Here is a 24094-nt window from a genome sequence, read left to right as displayed (position 1 = left end):
GTTTTCAGCTGGCAAACGCTAATTGGTTCCACCTGGAGTCTAATACGCCACACATTCGAGTTTTCCAGGAAGAAAGCTTCAGAAACCTGAGAAAACATGATATTTGTATTTGTAAACATGACATTGGATGCATTTGCCGAACAGGAAGATTGTGCTTTTCTCCAAAACCACTTTCATGGTGATTTTTGGTTAAATATCAGCGGAATACTACAACATTTTGTCCAGATACTCTGGATGAAAACAAAACTATCTGGTGTGTTGTGGCTATCTCAATCCCACATCTTGCTACAGCCTCTGTGTTTGTTTGTGTTTTCTGGACATTCTCTATGGACTTTACGGTTTTGAATGCATTTTAGCATGTAAGTTTTTGTTTTCAGCTGGCAAACGCTAATTGGTTCCACCTGGAGTCTAATACGCCACACATTCGAGTTTTCTAGGAAGAAAGCTTCAGAAACCTGAGAAAACATGATATTTGTATTTGTAAACATGACATTGGATGCATTTGCCGAACAGGAAGATTGTGCTTTTCTCCAAAACCACTTTCATGGTGATTTTTGGTTAAATATCAGCGGAATACTACAACATTTTGTCCAGATACTCTGGATGAAAACAAAACTATCTGGTGTGTTGTGGCTATCTCAATCCCACATCTTGCTACAGCCTCTGTGTTTGTTTGTGTTTTCTGGACATTCTCTATGGACTTTACGGTTTTGAATGCATTTTAGCATGTAAGTTTTTGTTTTCAGCTGGCAAACGCTAATTGGTTCCACCTGGAGTCTAATACGCCACACATTCGAGTTTTCTAGGAAGAAAGCTACAGAAACCTAAGAAAACATGATATTTGTATTTGTAAACATGACATTGGATGCATTTGCCGAACAGGTAGCATGAGCTTTTCTCCAAAACCACTTTCACGGTGATTTTTGGTTAAATTTCACCCGAAATCCACAACATTTTGTCCAGATACTCTGGATGAAAGCAAAACTATCTGGTGTGTTGTGGCTATCTCAATCCCACATCTTGCTACAGCCTCTGTGTTTGTTTGTGTTTTCTGGACATTCTCTATGGACTTTACGGTTTTGAATGCATTTTAACATGCAAGTTTTTGTTTTCAGCTGGCAAACGCTAATTGGTTCCACCTGGAGTCTAATACGCCACACATTCGAGTTTTCTAGGAAGAAAGCTACAGAAACCTAAGAAAACATGATATTTGTATTTGTAAACATGACATTGGATGCATTTGCCGAACAGGAAGATTGTGCTTTTCTCCAAAACCACTTTCACGGTGATTTTTGGTTAAATTTCACCCGAAATCCACAACATTTTGTCCAGATACTCTGGATGAAAGCAAAACTATCTGGTGTGTTGTGGCTATCTCAATCCCACATCTTGCTACAGCCTCTGTGTTTGTTTGTGTTTTCTGGACATTCTCTATGGACTTTACGGTTTTGAATGCATTTATCATGCAAGTTTTTGTTTTCAGCTGGCAAACGCTAATTGGTTCCACCTGGAGTCTAATACGCCACACATTCGAGTTTTCTAGGAAGAAAGCTTCAGAAACCTGAGAAAACATGATATTTCTTTCTGTAAACATGACATTGGCTGTATTTGCCATACAGGAAGCATGAGCTTTTCTCCAAAACCACTTTCACGGTGATTTTTGGTTAAATTTCACCGAGATACTACAACATTTTGTCCAGATACTCTGGATGAAAACAAAACTATCTGGTGTGTTGTGGCTATCTCATTCCCACATCTTGCTACAGCCTCTGTGTTTGTTTGTGTTTTCTAGACATTCTCTATGGACTTTACGGTTTTGAATGCATTTTAGCATGTAAGTTTTTGTTTTCAGCTGGCAAACGCTAATTGGTTCCACCTGGAGTCTAATACGCCACACATTCGAGTTTTCTAGGAAGAAAGCTTCAGAAACCTGAGAAAACATGATATTTGTATTTGTAAACATGACATTGGATGCATTTGCCGAACAGGAAGCATGAGCTTTTCTCCAAAACCACTTTCACGGTGATTTTTTGTTAAATTTCACCCGAAATCCACAACATTTTGTCCAGATACTCTGGATGAAAGCAAAACTATCTGGTGTGTTGTGGCTATCTCAATCCCACATCTTGCTACAGCCTCTGTGTTTGTTTGTGTTTTCTGGACATTCTCTATGGACTTTACGGTTTTGAATGCATTTTAGCATGTAAGTTTTTGTTTTCAGCTGGCAAACGCTAATTGGTTCCACCTGGAGTCTAATACGCCACACATTCGAGTTTTCTAGGAAGAAAGCTTCAGAAACCTGAGAAAACATGATATTTGTATTTGTAAACATGACATTGGATGCATTTCCCGAACAGGAAGATTGTGCTTTTCTCCAAAACCACTTTCACCGTGATTTTTGGTTAAATTTCACCGAGATACTACAACATTTTGTCCAGATCCTCTGGATGAAAACAAAACCATCTGTTGTGTTGTGGCTATCTCAATCCCACATATTGCTACAGCCTCTGTGTTTGTTTGTGTTTTCTGGACATTCTCTATGGACTTTACGGTTTTGAATGCATTGTAGCATGTAAGTATTTGTTTTCAGCTGGCAAACGCTAATTGGTTCCACCTGGAGTCTAATACGCCACACATTCGAGTTTTCTAGGAAGAAAGCTTCAGAAACGTGAGGAAACATGATATTTCCTTCTATAAACATGACATTGGCTGCATTTGCCAAACAGGAAGCATGAGCTTTTCTCCAAAACCTCTTTCACGGTGATTTTTGGTTAAATTTCACCGAGATAGTACAACATTTTGTCCAGATACTCTGGATGAAAGCAAAATTATCTGGTGTGTTGTGGCTATCTCAATCCCACATCTTGCTACAGCCTCTGTGTTTGTTTGTGTTTTCTGGACATTCTCTATGGACTTTACGGTTTTGAATGCATTTTAGCATGTAAGTTTTTGTTTTCAGCTGGCAAACGCTAATTGGTTCCACCTGGAGTCTAATACGCCACACATTCGAGTTTTCTAGGAAGAAAGCTTCAGAAACCTGAGAAAACATGATATTTCCTTCTATAAACATGACATTGGCTGCATTTGCCGAACAGGAAGCATGAGCTTTGCTCCAAAACCACTTTCACGGTGATTTTTGGTTAAATTTTACCGAGATACTACAACATTTTGTCCAAATACTCTGGATGAAAACAAAACTATCTGGTGTGTTGTGGCTATCTCAATCCCACATCTTGCTACAGCCTCAGTGTTTGTTTGTGTTTTCTAGACATTCTCTATGGACTTTACGGTTTTCAATGCATTTTAGCAGGACCCTTTTTGTTTTCAGCTGGCAAACGCTAATTGGTTCCACCTGGAGTCTAATACGCCACACATTCGAGTTTTCTAGGAAGAAAGCTTCAGAAACCTGAGAAAACATGATATTTCTTTCTGTAAACATGACATTGGCTGCATTTGCCGAACAGGAAGCATGAGCTTTTCTCCTAAACCACTTTCACGGTGATTTTTGGTTAAATATCACCGGGATACTACAACATTTTGTCCAGATACTCTGGATGAAATCAAAACTATCTGGTGTGTTGTGGCCTTCTCAATCCCACATCTTGCTACAGCCTCTGTGTTTGTTTGTGTTTTCTGGACATTCTCTATGGACTTTACGGTTTTGAATGCATTTTAGCAGGACCCTTTTTGTTCTCAGCTGGCAAAAGCTAATTGGTTCCACCTGGAGTCTAATACGCCACACATTCGAGTTTTCTAGGAAGAAAGCTTCAGAAACCTGAGAAAACATGATATTTCCTTCTATAAACATGACATTGGCTGCATTTGCCGAACAGGAAGCAAGAGCTTTTCTCCAAAACCACTTTCACGGTGATTTTTGGTTAAATTTCACCCGAAATCCACAACATTTTGTCCAGATACTCTGGATGAAAGCAAAACTATCTGGTGTGTTGTGGCTATCTCAATCCCACATCTGGCTACAGCCTCTGTGTTTGTTTGTGTTTTTGGGCCATTCTCTATGGACTTTACGGTTTGGAATGCATTTTAACATGCAAGCTTTTGTTTTCAGCTGGAAAACGCTAATTGGTTCCACCTGGAGTCTAATCCGCCACACATTCGAGTTTTCTAGGAAGAAAGCTTCAGAAACCTGAGAAAACATGATATTTGTATTTGTAAACATGACTTTGGATGCATTTGCCGAACAGGAAGATTGTGCTTTTCTCCAAAACCACTTTCACCGTGATTTTTGGTTAAATTTCACCGAGATACTACAACACTTTGTCCAGATCCTCTGGATGAAAACAAAACCATCTGTTGTGTTGTGGCTATCTCAATCACACATCTTGCTATAGCCTCTGTGTTTGTTTGTGTTTTCTGGACATTCTCTATGGACTTTACGGTTTTGAAAGCATTGTAGCATGTAAGTTTTTGTTTTCAGCTGGCAAACGCTAATTGGTTCCACCTGGAGTCTAATACGCCACACATTCGAGTTTTCTAGGAAGAAAGCTTCAGAAACCTGAGAAAACATGATATTTCTTTCTGTAAACATGACATGGGCTGCATTTGCCGAACAGGAAGCATGAGCTTTTCTCCTAAACCACTTTCACGGTGATTTTTGGTTAAATATCACCGGGATACTACAACATTTTGTCCAGATACTCTGGATGAAATCAAAATTATCTGGTGTGTTGTGGCCTTCTCAATCCCACATCTTGCTACAGCCTCTGTGTTTGTTTGTGTTTTCTGGACATTCTCTATGGACTTTACGGTTTTGAATGCATTTTAGAATGTAAGTTTTTGTTCTCAGCTGGCAAAAGCTAATTGGTTCCACCTGGAGTCTAATACGCCACACATTCGAGTTTTCTAGGAAGAAAGCTTCAGAAACCAGAAAAAACATGATATTTGTATTTGTAAACATGACATTGGCTGCATTTGCCGAACAGGTAGCATGAGCTTTTCTCCAAAACCACTTTCACGGTGATTTTTGGTTAAATTTCACCCGAAATCCACAACATTTTGTCCAGATACTCTGGATGAAAGCAAAACTATCTGGTGTGTTGTGGCTATCTCAATCCCACATCTTGCTACAGCCTCTGTGTTTGTTTGTGTTTTCTGGACATTCTCTATGGACTTTACGGTTTTGAATGCATTTTAACATGCAAGTTTTTGTTTTCAGCTGGCAAACGCTAATTGGTTCCACCTGGAGTCTAATACGCCACACATTCGAGTTTTCTAGGAAGAAAGCTTCAGAAACCTGAGAAAACATGATATTTCCTTCTATAAACATGACATTGGCTGCACTTGCCGAACAGGAAGCATGAGCTTTTCTCCTAAACCACTTTCACGGTGATTTTTGGTTAAATATCACCGGGATACTACAACATTTTGTCCAGATACTCTGGATGAAATCAAAACTATCTGGTGTGTTGTGGCTATCTCAATCCCACATCTTGCTACAGCCTCTGTGTTTGTTTGTGTTTTCTGGACATTCTCTATGGACTTTACGGTTTTGAATGCATTTTAGCATGTAAGTTTTTGTTCTCAGCTGGCAAACGCTAATTGGTTCCACCTGGAGTCTAATACGCCACACATTCGAGTTTTCTAGGAAGAAAGCTTCAGAAACCTGAGAAAACATGATATTTCCTTCTGTAAACATGACATTGGCTGCATTTGCCGAACAGGAAGATTGTGCTTTTCTCCAAAACCACTTTCACGGTGATTTTTGGTTAAATATCACCGGAATACTACAACATTTTGTCCAGATACTCTGGATGAAAACATAACTATCTGGTGTGTTGTGGCTATCTCAATCCCACATCTTGCTACAGCCTCTGTGTTTGTTTGTGTTTTCTGGACATTCTCTATGGACTTTACGGTTTTGAATGCATTTTAGCATGTAAGTTTTTGTTTTTAGCTGGCAAACGCTAATTGGTTCCACCTGGAGTCTAATACGCCACACATTCGAGTTTTCTAGGAAGAAAGCTTCAGAAACCTGAGAAAACATGATATTTCCTTCTGTAAACATGACATTGGCTGCATTTGCCGAACAGGTAGCATGAGCTTTTCTCCAAAACCACTTTCACGGTGATTTTTGGTTAAATTTCACCCGAAATCCACAACATTTTGTCCAGATACTCCTGATGAAAACAAAACTATCTGGTGTGTTGTGGCTATCTCAATCCCAGATCTTGCTACAGCCTCTGTGTTTGTTTGTGTTTTCTGGACATTCTCTGTGGACTTTACGGTTTTGAATGCATTTTAACATGCAAGTTTTTGTTTTCAGCTGGCAAACGCTAATTGGTTCCACCTGGAGTCTAATACGCCACACATTCGAGTTTTCTAGGAAGAAAGCTTCAGAAACCTGAGAAAACATGATATTTGTATTTGTAAACATGACATTGGCTGCATTTGCCGAACAGGAAGCATGAGCTTTTCTCCTAAACCACTTTCACGGTGATTTTTGGTTAAATATCACCGGAATACTACAACATTTTGTCCAGATACTCTGGATGAAAGCAAAACTATCTGGTGTGTTGTGGCTATCTCAATCCCACATCTTGCTACTGCCTCTGTGCTTGTTTGTGTTTTCTGGACATTCTCTATGGACTCTACGGTTTTGAATGCATTTTAGCCTGTAAGTTTTTGTTCTCAGCTGGCAAACGCTAATTGGTTCCACCTGGAGTCTAATACGCCACACATTCGAGTTTTCTAGGAAGAAAGCTTCAGAAACGTGAGAAAACATGATATTTCCTTCTGTAAACATGACATTGGCTGCATTTGCCGAACAGGAAGATTGTGCTTTTCTCCAAAACCACTTTCACGGTGATTTTTGGTTAAATATCACCGGAATACTACAACATTTTGTCCAGATACTCTGGATGAAAACAAAACTATCTGGTGTGTTGTGGCTATCTCAATCCCACATCTTGCTACAGCCTCTGTGTTTGTTTGTGTTTTCTGGACATTCTCTATGGACTTTACGGTTTTGAATGCATTTTAGCATGTAAGTTTTTGTTCTCAGCTGGCAAACGCTAATTGGTTCCACCTGGAGTCTAATACGCCACACATTCGAGTTTTCTAGGAAGAAAGCTTCAGAAACCTGAGAAAACATGATATTTCCTTCTGTAAACATGACATTGGCTGCATTTGCCGAACAGGAAGATTGTGCTTTTCTCCAAAACCACTTTCACGGTGATTTTTGGTTAAATATCACCGGAATACTACAACATTTTGTCCAGATACTCTGGATGAAAACATAACTATCTGGTGTGTTGTGGCTATCTCAATCCCACATCTTGCTACAGCCTCTGTGTTTGTTTGTGTTTTCTGGACATTCTCTATAGACTTTACGGTTTTGAATGCATTTTAGCATGTAAGTTTTTGTTTTCAGCTGGCAAACGCTAATTGGTTCCACCTGGAGTCTAATACGCCACACATTCGAGTTTTCTAGGAAGAAAGCTTCAGAAACCTGAGAAAACATGATATTTGTATTTGTAAACATGACATTGGCTGCATTGGCCGAACAGGTAGCATGAGCTTTTCTCCAAAACCACTTTCACGGTGATTTTTGGTTAAATTTCACCCGAAATCCACAACATTTTGTCCAGATACTCTGGATGAAATCAAAACTATCTGGTGTGTTGTGGCTATCTCAATCCCACATCTTGCTACAGCCTCTGTGCTTGTTTGTGTTTTCTGGACATTCTCTGTGGACTTTACGGTTTTGAATGCATTTTAACATGCAAGTTTTTGTTTTCAGCTGGCAAACGCTAATTGGTTCCACCTGGAGTCTAATACGCCACACATTGGAGTTTTATAGGAAGAAAGCTTCAGAAACCTGAGAAAACATGATATTTGTATTTGTAAACATGACATTGGCTGCATTTGCCGAACAGGAAGCATGAGCTTTTCTCCTAAACCACTTTCACGGTGATTTTTGGTTAAATATCACCGGGACACTACAACATTTTGTCCAGATACTCTGGCTGAAATCAAAACTATCTGGTGTGTTGTGGCTATCTCAATCCCACATCTTGCTACAGCCTCTGTGCTTGTTTGTGTTTTCTGGACATTCTATATGGACTTTACGGTTTTGAATGCATTGTAGCATGTAAGTTTTTGTTCTCAGCTGGCAAACGCTAATTGGTTCCACCTGGAGTCTAATACGCCACACATTCGAGTTTTCTAGGAAGAAAGCTTCAGAAACCTGAGAAAACATGATATTTCCTTCTGTAAACATGACATTGGCTGCATTTGCCGAACAGGAAGATTGTGCTTTTCTCCAAAACCACTTTCACGGTGATTTTTGGTTAAATATCACCGGAATACTACAACATTTTGTCCAGATACTCTGGATGAAAGCAAAACTATCTGGTGTGTTGTGGCTATCTCAATCCCACATCTTGCTACAGCCTCTGTGCTTGTTTGTGTTTTCTGGACATTCTCTATGGACTTTACGGTTTTGAATGCATTTTAGCATGTAAGTTTTTGTTCTCAGCTGGCAAACGCTAATTGGTTCCACCTGGAGTCTAATACGCCACACATTCGAGTTTTCTAGGAAGAAAGCTTCAGAAACGTGAGAAAACATGATATTTCCTTCTGTAAACATGACATTGGCTGCATTTGCCGAACAGGAAGATTGTGCTTTTCTCCAAAACCACTTTCACGGTGATTTTTGGTTAAATATCACCGAGATACTACAACATTTTGTCCAGATACTCTGGATGAAAGCAAAACTATCTGGTGTGTTGTGGCTATCTCAATCCCACATCTTGCTACAGCCTCTGTGTTTGTTTGTGTTTTCTGGACATTCTCTATGGACTTTACGGTTTTGAATGCATTTTAGCATGTAAGTTTTTGTTTTCAGATTGCAAACGCTAATTGGTTCCACCTGGAGTCTAATACGCCACACATTCGAGTTTTCTAGGAAGAAAGCTTCAGAAACCTGAGAAAACATGATATTTGTAATTTGTAAACATGACATTGGCTGCATTTGCCGAACAGGTAGCATGAGCTTTTCTCCAAAACCACTTTCACGGTGATTTTTGGTTAAATTTCACCCGAAATCCACAACATTTTGTCCAGATACTCTGGATGAAAGCAAAACTATCTGGTGTGTTGTGGCTATCTCAATCCCACATCTTGCTACAGCCCCTGTGTGTGTTTGTGTTTTCTGGACATTCTCTATGGACTTTACGGTTTTGAATGCATTTTAGCAGGACCCTTTTTGTTTTCTGCTGGCAAACGCTAATTGGTTCCACCTGGAGTCAAATCCTCCACACATTGGAGTTTTATAGGAAGAAAGCTCCAGAAACCTGAGAAAAGATGATATTTCTTTCTGTAAACATGACATTGGATGCATTTGCCGAACAGGAAGATTGTGCTTTTCTCAAAAACTAATTTCACGGTGATTTTTGGTTAAATATCCCCCGAAATCCACAGCAATTTGTCCAGATACTCCTGGATGAAAACAAAACTATCTGGTGATTTTTAGCTATCTCAATCCCAGATCTTGCTACAGCCTCTGTTTGTGTTTGTGTTTTCTGGACATTCTCTATGGGCTTTACAGTTTCGAATGCATTTTAGCATGTAAGATTTGTTTTTAGCGGCCAAACGCTAATTGGTTCCACCTGGAGTCAAATCCGCCACACATTCCAGTTTTCTTGGAAGAAAACTCCAGAAACCTGAGAAAACATGATATTTCTTTCTGTCAACATGACATTGGATGCATTTTTCGAAAAGGATGATTGTGCTTTTCTCCAAAACTACTTTCACGGTGATTTTTGTTTACATTTCACCCGAAATCCACAACAGTTTGTCCAGATTCTCCTGGATGAAAACAAAACTATCTGGTGATTTTTTGATATCTCAATCCCAGATCTTGCTATAGCCTCTGTGTGTGTTTGTGTTTTCTGGACATTCTCTATGGACTTTACGGTTTTGAATGCATTTTAGCAGGACACTTGTTTATTCTGCTGGCAAACGCTAATTGGTTCCACCTGAAGTCAAATACTGCACACATTGGGGTTTTCTAGGAAGAAAGCTTCAGAAACCTGAGAAAATATGATATTTGTATTTGAAAACATGATATTGGATGCATTTGCCGAACAGAAATTTTTTGCTTTTCTCCAAAACCACTTTCATGGTGATTTTTTGGTTAAATTTCACTTGAAAACTACAACTATTTGTGCAGATACTCCTGGATGAAAACAAAACTATCTGGTGGTTTGTAGCTATCTCAATCCCAGATGTTGCTACAGCCTCTGTGTGTGTTTGTGTTTTCTGGACATTCTCTATGGACTTTACGGTTTTGAATGCATTTTAGCATGTAAGATTTGTTTTTAGCTGCCACACGCTAATTGGTTCCACCTGGAGTCAAATCCTCCACACATTCGAGTTTTCTATGAAGAAAACTCCGGAAACCTGAGAAAACATAATATTTGTATTTGTAAACATGACATTGGATTCATTTGCGGAACAGAAATATTGTGCTTTTCTCCAAAACCACTGTAACGGTAATTTTTTGCTTAAATTTCACTTCAAAACTACAACAATTTGTCCAGATACTCCTGGATGAAAACAAAACTATCTGGTGTGTTGTGGCTATCTCAATCCCAGATCTTGCTACAGCCTCTGTGTGTGTTTGTGTTTTCTGGACATTCTCTATGGACTTTACGGTTTTGAATGCATTTTAGCAGGACACTTGTTTTTTCTGCTGGCAAACGCTAATTGGTTCCACCTGGAGTCAAATACTGCACACATTGGGGTTTTCTAGGAAGAAAGCTTCAGAAACCTGAGAAAAGATGATATTTGTATTTGTAAACATGACATTGGATGCATTTGCCGAACAGGAAGATTGTGCTTTTCTCAAAAACTACTTTCACGGTGATTTTTGGTTACATATCACCCGAAATCCACAACAATTTGTCCAGATACTCCTGGATGAAAACAAAACTATCTGGTGATTTTTAGCTATCTCAATCCCAGATCTTGCTACAGCTTCTGTGTGTGTTTGTGTTTTCTGGACATTCTCTATGGACTTTACGGTTTTGAATGCATTTTAGCATGTAAGATTTGTTTTTAGCGGCCAAACGCTAATTGGTTCCACCTGGAGTCAAATCCCCCACACATTCGAGTTTTCTTGGAAGAAAACTCCAGAAACCTGAGAAAACATGATATTTCTTTCTGTCAACATGACATTGGATGCATTTTCCGAAAAGGAAGATTGTGCATTTCTCCAAAACTACTTTCACGGTGATTTTTGTTTACATTTCACCCGAAATCCACAACAATTTGTCCAGATTCTCCTGGATGAAAACAAAACTCTCTGGTGATTTTTAGATATCTCAATCCCAGATCTTGCTACAGCCTCTGTGTGTGTTTGTGTTTTCTGGACATTCTCTATGGACTTTACAGTTTTGAATGCATTTTAGCAGGACCCTTTTTGTTTTCTGCTGGCAAACGCTAATTGGTTCCACCTGGAGTCAAATACTCCACACAATGGAGTTTACTAGGAAGAAAGCTTCAGAAACCTGAGAAAACATGATATTTGTTTCTGAAAACATGACATTGGATTCATTTGCCGAACAGGAAGATTGTGCCTTTCTCCAAAACCACTTTCACGGTGATTTTTGTTTAAATTTCACCTGAAATCCACAACAATTTGACCAGATACTCCTCGATGAAAACAAAACTATCTGGTGTGTTGTGGCTATCTCAATCCCAGATCTTGCTACAGCCTCTGTGTGTGTTTGTGTTTTCTGGACATTCTCTATGGACTTTACGATTTTGAATGCATTTTAGCATGTAAGTTTTTGTTTTATGCTGGCAAACGCTACTTGGTTCCACCTTGAGTCAAATACTCCACACTTCGGGTTTTTCAAGGAATAAAGCTCCAGAAACCTGAGAATACAGGATATTTGTATTTGAAAACATGACATTGGATGCATTTCCTGAACAGAAAGATTGTGCTTTTCTCCAAAACCACTTTCACGGTGATTTTTTGGTTAAATTTCACTTCAAATCTACAACAATTTGTCCAGATACTGCTGGATGAAAACAAAACTATCTGCTGATTTTTAGCTATCTCAATCCCAGATCTTGCTACAGCCTCTGTGTGTGTTTGTGTTTTCTGGACATTCTCTATGGACTTTACGGTTTTGAATGCATTTTAGCATGTAAGATTTGTTTTTAGCGGCCAAACGCTAATTGGTTCCACCTGGAGTCAAATCCGCCACACATTCGAGTTTTCTTGGAAGAAAACTCCAGAAACCTGAGAAAACATGATATTTCTTTCTGTCAACATGACATTGGATGTATTTTCCGAAAAGGAAGATTGTGCTTTTCTCCAAAACTACTTTCACGGTGATTTTTGTATACATTTCACCCGAAATCCACAACAGTTTGTCCAGATTCTCCTGGATGAAAACAAAACTATCTGGTGATTTTTAGATATCTCAATCCCAGATCTTGCTACAGCCTCTGTGTGTGTTTGTGTTTTCTGGACATTCTCTATGGACTTTACAGTTTTGAATGCATTTTAGCTTGTAAGTTTTTGTTTTAAGCGGCCAAATGCTACTTGGCTCCACCTGGAGTCAAATCCTCCACACATTCGAGTTTTCTAGGAAGAAAGCTTCAGAAACCTGAGAAAACATGATATTTCTTCACTGTAAACATGACATTGGATGCATTTGCCGAACAGGAAGATTGTGCCTTTCTCCAAAACCACTTTCACTCTAATTATTGGTTAAATTTCACCCAAAATCCACAACCATTTTCCAGATACTCCTGGATGAAAACAAAACTATCTGGTGTGTTGTGGCTATCTCAATCCCAGATCTTGCTACAGCCTCTGTGTGTGTTTGTGTTTTCTGGACATTCTCTATGCACTTTACGGTTTTGAATGCATTTTAGCAGGACACTTGTTTATTCTGCTGGCAAACGCTAATTGGTTCCACCTGGAGTAAAATTCTGCACACATTGGGGTTTTCTAGGAATAAAGCTTCAGGAACCTGAGAAAACATGATACTTGTATTTGTAAACATGACATTGGAGGCATTTGCCGAACAGGAAGATTGTGCTTTTCTCCACAACCACTTGCACGGTGATTTTTGGTTAAATTTCACACGAAATCCACAACAATTTGTCCAGATACTCCTGGATGAAAACAAAACTATCTGGTGATTTGTAGCTCTCTCAAACACAGATCTTGCTCCAGCCTCTGTGTGTGTTTGTGTTTTCTGGATATTCTCTATGGACTTTACGGTTTTGAATGCATTTTAGCATGTAAGTTTTCATTTTCAGCTGGCAAACGCTAATTGGTTCCACCTGGAGTCAAATCTTCCACACATTCGAGTTTTCTAGAAGAAAGCTCCAGAAACCTGAGAAAACATGATATTTGTATTTGTAAACATGGCATTGGATTCATTTGCTGAACAGAAATATTGTGCTTTTCTCCAAAACCACTTTCACGGTGATTTTTTGGTTAAATTTCACTTCAAAACTACAACAATTTGTCCAGATACTCCTGGATGAAAACAAAACTATGTGGTGTGTTGTGGCTATCTCAATCCCACATCTTGCTACAGCCTCTGTGTTTGTTTGTGTTTTCTGGACATTATCTATGGACTTTCCGGTTTAGAATGCATTTTATCATGAAAGTTTTTGTTTTCTGCTGGTAAACGCTAATTGGTTCCACCTGGAGTCACATCCTCCAGACATTCGAGTTTTCTAGGAAGAAAGCTTCAGAAACCTGAGAAAACATGATATTTCCTTCTATAAACATGACATTGGCTGCATTTGCCGAACAGGAAGCATGAGCTTTTCTCCAAAACCTCTTTTACGGTGATTTTTGGTTAAATTTCACCGAGATACTACAACATTTTGTACAGATACTCTGGATGAAAGCAAAACTATCTGGTGTGTTGTGGCTATCTCAATCCCACATCTTGCTACAGCCTCTGTGTGTGTTTGTGTTTTCTGGACATTCTCTATGGACCTTACGGTTTTGAATGCATTTTAGCATGTAAGTTTTTGTTTTCAGCTGGCAAACGCTAATTGGTTCCACCTGGAGTCTAATACGCCACACATTCGAGTTTTCTAGGAAGAAAGCTTCAGAAACCTGAGAAAACATGATATTTCTTTCTGTAAACATGACATTGGCTGCATTTGCCGAATAGGAAGATTGTGCTTTTCTCCAAAACCACTTTCACGGTGATTTTTGGTTAAATTTCACCAGAATACTACAACATTTTGTCCAGATACTCTGGATGAAAACAAAACTCTCTGGTGTGTTGTGGCTATCTCAATCCCACATCTTGCTACAGCCTCTGTGCTTGTTTGTGTTTTCTGGACATTCTCTATGGACTTTACGGTTTTGAATGCATTTTAACATGTAAGTTTTTGTTTTCAGCTGGCAAACGCTAATTGGTTCCACCTGGAGTCTAATACGCTACACATTCGAGTTTTCTAGGAAGAAAGCTTCAGAAACCTGAGAAAACATGATATTTGTATTTGTAAACATGACATTGGATGCATTTGCAGAACAGGAAGATTGTGCTTTTCTCCAAAACCACTTTCATGGTGATTTTTGGTTAAATTTCACCAGGATACTGCAACATTTTGTCCAGATAATCTGGATGAAAACAAAACTCTCTGGTGTGTTGTGGCTATCTCAATCCCACATATTTCTACAGCCTCTGTGTTTGTGTTTTCTGGATATTCTCTATGGACTTTACGGTTTTGAATGCATTTTAGCATGTAAGTTTTTGTTTTCAGCTGGCAAACGCTAATTGGTTCCACCTGGAGTCTAATACGCCACACATTCGAGTTTTCTAGGAAGAAAGCTTCAGAAACCTGAGAAAACATGATATTTCTTTCTGTAAACATGACATTGGCTGCATTTGCCGAACAGGAAGCATGAGCTTTTCTCCAAAACCACTTTCACGTTGATTTTTGGTAAAGTTTCACCCACAATACACAACAATTTGTCCTGATACTCTGGATGAAAACAAAACTATCTGGTGTGTTGTGGCTATCTCCATCCCACATCTTGCTACAGCCTCTGTGTTTGTTTGTGTTTTCTGGAGATTCTCTATGGACTTTACGGTTTTGAATGCATTTTAGCATGTAAGTTTTTGTTTTCAGCTGGCAAACGCTAATTGGTTCCACCTGGAGTCTAATACGCCACACATTCGAGTTTTCTAGGAAGAAAGCTTCAGAAACCTGAGAAAACATGATATTTCTTTCTGTAAACATGACATTGGCTGCATTTGCCGAACAGGAAGCATGAGCTTTTCTCCAAAACCACTTTCACGTTGATTTTTGGTAAAGTTTCACCCACAATACACAACAATTTGTCCTGATACTCTGGATGAAAACAAAACTATCTGGTGTGTTGTGGCTATCTCCATCCCACATCTTGCTACAGCCTCTGTGTTTGTTTGTGTTTTCTGGAGATTCTCTATGGACTTTACGGTTTTGAATGCATTTTAGCATGTAAGTTTTTGTTTTCAGCTGGCAAACGCTAATTGGTTCCACCTGGAGTCTAATACGCCACACATTCGAGTTTTCTAGGAAGAAAGCTTCAGAAACCTGAGAAAACATGATATTTCCTTCTGTAAACATGACCTTGGCTGCATTTGCCGAACAGGAAGCATGAGCTTTTCTCCAAAACCACTTTCACCGTGATTTTTGGTTAAATTTCACCCGAAATCCACAACATTTTGTCCAGATACTCTGCATGAAAGCAAAACTATCTGGTGTGTTGTGGCTATCTCAATCCCACATCTTGCCACAGCCTCTGTGCTTGTTTGTGTTTTCTGGACATTCTCTATGTACTTTACGGTTTTGAATGCATTTTAGCATGTAAGTTTTTGTTTTCAGCTGGCAAACGCTAATTGGTTCCACCTGGAGTCTAATACGCCACACATTCGAGTTTTCTTGGAAGAAAGCTTCAGAAACCTGAGAAAACATGATATTTCCTTCTGTAAACATGACCTTGGCTGCATTTGCCGAACAGGAAGCATGAGCTTTTCTCCAAAACCACTTCCACGGTGATTTTTGGTTAAATTTCACCAGGATACTACAACATTTTGTCCAGATACTCTGGATGAAAACAAAACTATCTGGTGTGTTGTGGCTATCTCAATCCCACATCTTGCTACAGCCTCTGTGTTTGTTTTTGTTTTCTAGACATTCTCTATGGACTTTACGGTTTTGAATGCATTTTAGCAGGACCCTTTTTGTTTTCAGCTGGCAAACGCTAATTGGTTCCACCTGGAGTGTAATTCGCCACATATTCGAGTTTTTTAGTTAGAAAGCTTCAGAAACCTGAGAAAACATGATATTTCTTTCTGTAAACTTGACATTGACATTGGCTGTATTTGCCATACAGGAAGCATGAGCTTTTCTCCAAAACCACTTTCACGGTGATTTTTGGTTAAGTTTCACCCGAAATCCACAACATTTTGTCCAGATACTCTGGATGAAAACAAAACTATCTGGTGTGTTGTGGCTATCTCCATCCCACATCATGCTACAGCCTCTGTGTTTGTTTGTGTTTTCTGGACATTCTCTATGGACTTTACGGTTTTGAATGCATTTTAGCATGTAAGTTTTTGTTTTCAGCTTGCAAACGCTAATTGGTTCCACCTGGAGTGTAATTCGCCACACATTCGAGTTTTCTAGGAAGAAAGCTTCAGAAACCTGAGAAAACATGATATTTCCTTCTGTAAACATGACCTTGGCTGCATTTGCCGAACAGGAAGCATGAGCTTTTCTCCAAAACAACTTTCACGGTGATTTTTGGTTAAGTTTCGCCCGAAATCCACAACATTTTGTCCAGATACTCTGGATGAAAGCAAAACTATCTGGTGTGTTGTGGCTATCTCAATCCCACATCTTGCTACAGCCTCTGTGTATGTTTGTGTTTTCTGGATATTCTCCATGGACTTTACGGTTTTGAATGCATTTTAGCAGGACCCTTTTTTTTTCAGCTGGCAAATGCTAATTGGTTCCCCCTGGAGTCTAATACGCCACACATTCGAGTTTTCTAGGATGAAAGCTTCAGAAACCTGAGAAAACATGATATTTCTTTCTGTAAACCTGACATTGGATGCATTTGCCGAACAGGAAGATTGTGCTTTTCTCCAAAACCACTTCCACGGTGATTTTTGGTTAAATTTCACCAGGATACTACAACATTTTGTCCAGATACTCTGGATGAAAACAAAACTATCTGGTGTGTTGTGGCTATCTCAATCCCACATCTTGCTACAGCCTCTGTGTTAGTTTGTGTTTTCTAGACATTCTCTATGGACTTTACGGTTTTGAATGCATTTTAGAAGGACAATTTTTGTTTTCAGCTGGCAAACGCTAATTGGTTCCACCTGGAGTCTAATACGCCACACATTCGAGTTTTCTAGGAAGAAAGCTTCAGAAACCTGAGAAAACATGATATTTCTTTCTGTAAACATGACATTGGATGCATTTGCCATACAGGAAGCATGAGCTTTTCTCCAAAACCACTTTCACGGTGATTTTTGGTTAAGTTTCACCGGAAATCCACAACATTTTGTCCAGATACTCTGGATGAAAACAAAACTATCTGGTGTGTTGTGGCTATCTCCATCCCAGATCTTGCTACAGCCTCTGTGTTTGTTTGTGTTTTCTGGACATTCTCTATGGACTTTACGGTTTTGAATGCATTTTAGCATGTAAGGTTTTGTTTTCAGCTGGCAAACGCTAATTGGTTCCACCTGGAGTCTAATACGCCACACATTCGAGTTTTCTAGGAAGAAAGCTTCAGAAACCTGAGAAAACATGATATTTCTTTCTGTAAACATGACATTGGATGCATTTGCCGAACAGGAAGATTGTGCTTTTCTCCAAAACCACTTCCACGGTGATTTTTGGTTAAATATCACCGGGATACTACAACATTTTGTCCAGATATCTGGATGAAAGCAAAATTATCTGGTGTGTTGTGGCTATCTCAATCCCACATCTTGCTAAAGCCTCTGTGTGTGTTTGTGTTTTCTGGACATTCTCTATGGACTTTACGGTTTTGAATGCATTTTAGCATGTAAGTTTTTGTTCTCAACTGGCAAACGCTAATTGGTTCCACCTGGAGTCTAATACGCCACACATTCGAGTTTTTTAGGAAGAAAGCTTAAGAAACCTGAGAAAACATGTTATTTCTTTCTGTAAACATGACATTGGCTGCATTTGCCGTGCAGGAAGCATGAGCTTTTCTCCAAAACCACTTTCACGGTGATTTTTGGTTAAGTTTCACCCGAAATCCACAACATTTTGTCCAGATACTCTGGATGAAAGCAAAACTATCTGGTGTGTTGTGGCTATCTCAATCCCACATCTTGCTACAGCCTCTGTGTGTGTTTGTGTTTTCTGGACATTTTCTATGGACTTTACGGTTTTGAATGCATTTTAGCATGTAAGTTTTTGTTTTCAGCTGGCAAACGCTAATTGGTTCCTCCTGGAGTCTAATACGCCACACATTAGAGTTTTCTAGGAAGAAAGCTTCAGAAACCTGAGAAAACATGATATTTCTTTCTGTAAACATGACATTGGCTGCATTTGCCGAACAGGAAGCATGAGCTTTTCTCCAAAACAACTTTCACGTTGATTTTTGGTAAAGTTTCACCCACAATACACAACAATTTGTCCTGATACTCTGGATGAAAACAAAACTATCTGGTGTGTTGTGGCTATCTCCATCCCTGATCTTGCTACAGCCTCTGTGTTTGTTTGTGTTTTCTGGACATTCTCTATGGACTTTACGGTTTTGAATGCATTTTAGCATGTAAGTTTTCGTTTTTAGCTGCCAAACACTAACTGGTTCCACCTGGAGTCAAATCTTCCACACATTCGAATTTTCTAGAAGAAAGCTCCAGAAACCTGAGAAAACATGATATTTGTATTTGTAAACATGACCTTGGCTGCATTTGCCGAACAGGAAGCATGAGCTTTTCTCCAAAACAACTTTCACGTTGATTTTTGGTAAAGTTTCACCCACAATACACAACAATTTGTCCTGATACTCTGGATGAAAACAAAACTATCTGGTGTGTTGTGGCTATCTCCATCCCAGATCTTGCTACAGCCTCTGTGTTTGTTTGTGTTTTCTGGACATTCTCTATGGACTTTACGGTTTTGAATGCATTTTAGCATGTAAGTTTTTGTTTTCAGATTGCAAACGCTAATTGGTTCCACCTGGAGTCTAATCCGCCACACATTCGAGTTTTCTAGGAAGAAAGCTTCAGAAACCTGAGAAAACATGATATTTCCTTCTGTAAACATGACCTTGGCTGCATTTGCCGAACAGGAAGATTGCGCTTTTCTCCAAAACCACTTCCACGGTGATTTTTGGTTAAATTTCACCAGGATACTACAACATTTTGTCCAGATCCTCTGGATGAAAGCAAAACTATCTGGTGTGTTGTGGCTATCTCAACCCCACATCTTGCTACAGCCTCTGTGTTTGTTTGTGTTTTCTAGACATTCTCTATGGACTTTATGGTTTTGAATGCATTTTAGCATGTAAGTTTTTGGTTTCAGCTGGCAAACGCTAATTGGTTCCTCCTAGAGTCTCATACGCCACACATTGGAGTTTTCTAGGAAGAAAGCTTCAGAAACCTGAGAAAACATGATATTTCTTTCTGTAAACATGACATTGGGTGCATTTGCCGAACAGGAAGCATGAGCTTTTCTCCAAAACAACTTTCACGTTGATTTTTGGTAAAGTTTCACCCACAATACACAACAATTTGTCCTGATACTCTGGATGAAAACAAAACTATCTGGTGTGTTGTGGCTATCTCCATCCCAGATCTTGCTACAGCCTCTGTGTTTGTTTGTGTTTTCTGGACATTCTCTATGGACTTTACGGTTTTGAATTCATTTTAGCATGTAAGTTTTCGTTTTTAGCTGCCAAACACTAACTGGTTCCACCTGGAGTCAAATCTTCCACACATTCGAATTTTCTAGAAGAAAGCTCCAGAAACCTGAGAAAACATGATATTTGTATTTGTAAACATGACCTTGGCTGCATTTGCCAAACAGGAAGCATGAGCTTTTCTCCAAAACCACTTTCACCGTGATTTTTGGTTAAATTTCACCCGAAATCCACAACATTTTGTCCAGATACTCTGCATGAAAGCAAAACTATCTGGTGTGTTGTGGCTATCTCAATCCCACATCTTGCCACAGCCTCTGTGCTTGTTTGTGTTTTCTGGACATTTTTTATGGACTTTACGGTTTTGAATGCATTTTAGCATGTAAGTTTTTGTTTTCAGCTTGCAAACGCTAATTGGTTCCACCTGGAGTCTAATACGCCACACATTCGAGTTTTCTAGGAAGAAAGCTTCAGAAACCTGAGAAAACATGATATTTCTTTCTGTAAACATGACATTGGATGCATTTGCCGAACAGGAAGATTGCGCTTTTCTCCAAAACCACTTTCACGTTGATTTTTGGTTAAATTTCACCAGGATACTACAACATTTTGTCCAGATACTCTGGATGAAAGCAAAACTATCTGGTGTGTTGTGGCTATCTCAATCCCACATCTTGCTACAGCCTCTGTGTTTGTTTGTGTTTTCTAGACATTCTCTATGGACTTTACGGTTTTGAATGCATTTTAGCATGTAAGTTTTTGGTTTCAGCTGGCAAACGCTAATTGGTTCCACCTGGAGTCTAATACGCCACACATTCGAGTTTTCTAGGAAGAAAGCTTCAGAAACCTGAGAAAACATGATATTTGTATTTGTAAACATGACATTGGCTGCATTTGCCGAACAGGAAGCATGAGCTTTTCTCCAAAACCACTTTCACGGTGATTTTTGGTTAAGTTTCACCGGAAATCCACAACATTTTGTCCAGATACTCTGGATGAAAACAAAACTATCTGGTGTGTTGTGGCTATCTCCATCCCACATCATGCTACAGCCTCTGTGTTTGTTTGTGTTTTCTGGACATTCTCTATGGACTTTACGGTTTTGAATGCATTTTAGCATGTAAGTTTTTGTTTTCAGCTGGCAAACGCTAATTGGTTCCACCTGGAGTGTAATTCGCCACACATTCGAGTTTTCTAGGAAGAAAGCTTCAGAAACCTGAGAAAACATGATATTTCCTTCTGTAAACATGACCTTGGCTGCATTTGCCGAACAGGAAGCATGAGCTTTTCTCCAAAACAACTTTCACGGTGATTTTTGGTTAAGTTTCGCCCGAAATCCACAACATTTTGTCCAGATACTCTGGATGAAAGCAAAACTATCTGGTGTGTTGTGGCTATCTCAATCCCACATCTTGCTACAGCCTCTGTGTATGTTTGTGTTTTCTGGATATTCTCCATGGACTTTACGGTTTTGAATGCATTTTAGCAGGACCCTTTTTTTTTCAGCTGGCAAATGCTAATTGGTTCCCCCTGGAGTCTAATACGCCACACATTCGAGTTTTCTAGGATGAAAGCTTCAGAAACCTGAGAAAACATGATATTACTTTCTGTGAACCTGACATTGGATGCATTTGCCGAACAGGAAGCATGAGCTTTTCTCCAAAACCACTTTCACGGTGATTTTTGGTTAAATTTCACCAGGATACTACAACATTTTGTCCAGATACTCTGGATGAAAACAAAACTATCTGGTGTGTTGTGGCTATCTCAATCCCACATCTTGCTACAGCCTCTGTGTTAGTTTGTGTTTTCTAGACATTCTCTATGGACTTTACGGTTTTGAATGCATTTTAGAAGGACAATTTTTGTTTTCAGCTGGCAAACGCTAATTGGTTCCACCTGGAGTCTAATACGCCACACATTCGAGTTTTCTAGGAAGAAAGCTTCAGAAACCTGAGAAAACATGATATTTCTTTCTGTAAACATGACATTGGATGCATTTTCCATACAGGAAGCATGAGCTTTTCTCCAAAACCACTTTCACGGTGATTTTTGGTTAAGTTTCACCGGAAATCCACAACATTTTGTCCAGATACTCTGGATGAAAACAAAACTATCTGGTGTGTTGTGGCTATCTCCATCCCAGATCTTGCTACAGCCTCTGTGTTTGTTTGTGTTTTCTGGACATTCTCTATGGACTTTACGGTTTTGAATGCATTTTAGCATGTAAGGTTTTGTTTTCAGCTGGCAAACGCTAATTGGTTCCACCTGGAGTCTAATACGCCACACATTCGAGTTTTCTAGGAAGAAAGCTTCAGAAACCTGAGAAAACATGATATTTCTTTCTGTAAACATGACATTGGATGCATTTGCCGAACAGGAAGATTGTGCTTTTCTCCAAAACCACTTCCACGGTGATTTTTGGTTAAATATCACCGGGATACTACAACATTTTGTCCAGATATCTGGATGAAAGCAAAACTATCTGGTGTGTTGTGGCTATCTCAATCCCACATCTTGCTAAAGCCTCTGTGTGTGTTTGTGTTTTCTGGACATTCTCTATGGACTTTACGGTTTTGAATGCATTTTAGCATGTAAGTTTTTGTTCTCAGCTGGCAAACGCTAATTGGTTCCACCTGGAGTCTAATACGCCACACATTCGAGTTTTTTAGGAAGAAAGCTTAAGAAACCTGAGAAAACATGTTATTTCTTTCTGTAAACATGACATTGGCTGCATTTGCCGTGCAGGAAGCATGAGCTTTTCTCCAAAACCACTTTCACGGTGATTTTTGGTTAAGTTTCACCCGAAATCCACAACATTTTGTCCAGATACTCTGGATGAAAGCAAAACTATCTGGTGTGTTGTGGCTATCTCAATCCCACATCTTGCTACAGCCTCTGTGTGTGTTTGTGTTTTCTGGACATTCTCTATGGACTTTACGGTTTTGAATGCATTTTAGCATGTAAGTTTTTGTTTTCAGCTGGCAAACGCTAATTGGTTCCTCCTGGAGTCTAATACGCCACACATTAGAGTTTTCTAGGAAGAAAGCTTCAGAAACCTGAGAAAACATGATATTTCTTTCTGTAAACATGACATTGGCTGCATTTGCCGAACAGGAAGCATGAGCTTTTCTCCAAAACAACTTTCACGTTGATTTTTGGTAAAGTTTCACCCACAATACACAACAATTTGTCCTGATACTCTGGATGAAAACAAAACTATCTGGTGTGTTGTGGCTATCTCCATCCCTGATCTTGCTACAGCCTCTGTGTTTGTTTGTGTTTTCTGGACATTCTCTATGGACTTTACGGTTTTGAATGCATTTTAGCATGTAAGTTTTCGTTTTTAGCTGCCAAACACTAACTGGTTCCACCTGGAGTCAAATCTTCCACACATTCGAATTTTCTAGAAGAAAGCTCCAGAAACCTGAGAAAACATGATATTTGTATTTGTAAACATGACCTTGGCTGCATTTGCCGAACAGGAAGCATGAGCTTTTCTCCAAAACAACTTTCACGTTGATTTTTGGTAAAGTTTCACCCACAATACACAACAATTTGTCCTGATACTCTGGATGAAAACAAAACTATCTGGTGTGTTGTGGCTATCTCCATCCCAGATCTTGCTACAGCCTCTGTGTTTGTTTGTGTTTTCTGGACATTCTCTATGGACTTTACGGTTTTGAATGCATTTTAGCATGTAAGTTTTTGTTTTCAGATTGCAAACGCTAATTGGTTCCACCTGGAGTCTAATCCGCCACACATTCGAGTTTTCTAGGAAGAAAGCTTCAGAAACCTGAGAAAACATGATATTTCCTTCTGTAAACATGACCTTGGCTGCATTTGCCGAACAGGAAGATTGCGCTTTTCTCCAAAACCACTTCCACGGTGATTTTTGGTTAAATTTCACCAGGATACTACAACATTTTGTCCAGATCCTCTGGATGAAAGCAAAACTATCTGGTGTGTTGTGGCTATCTCAACCCCACATCTTGCTACAGCCTCTGTGTTTGTTTGTGTTTTCTAGACATTCTCTATGGACTTTACGGTTTTGAATGCATTTTAGCATGTAAGTTTTTGGTTTCAGCTGGCAAACGCTAATTGGTTCCTCCTAGAGTCTCATACGCCACACATTGGAGTTTTCTAGGAAGAAAGCTTCAGAAACCTGAGAAAACATGATATTTC

Source organism: Oryctolagus cuniculus, chromosome 21, assembly GCF_051225735.1.
Source record: "Oryctolagus cuniculus isolate XC-2025 breed Fujian yellow rabbit chromosome 21, ASM5122573v1, whole genome shotgun sequence".
Classification (NCBI taxonomy): domain Eukaryota; kingdom Metazoa; phylum Chordata; class Mammalia; order Lagomorpha; family Leporidae; genus Oryctolagus; species Oryctolagus cuniculus.
The sequence above is the reverse complement of the archived record's forward strand: the minus strand, read 5'-3'. Positions refer to the sequence as shown.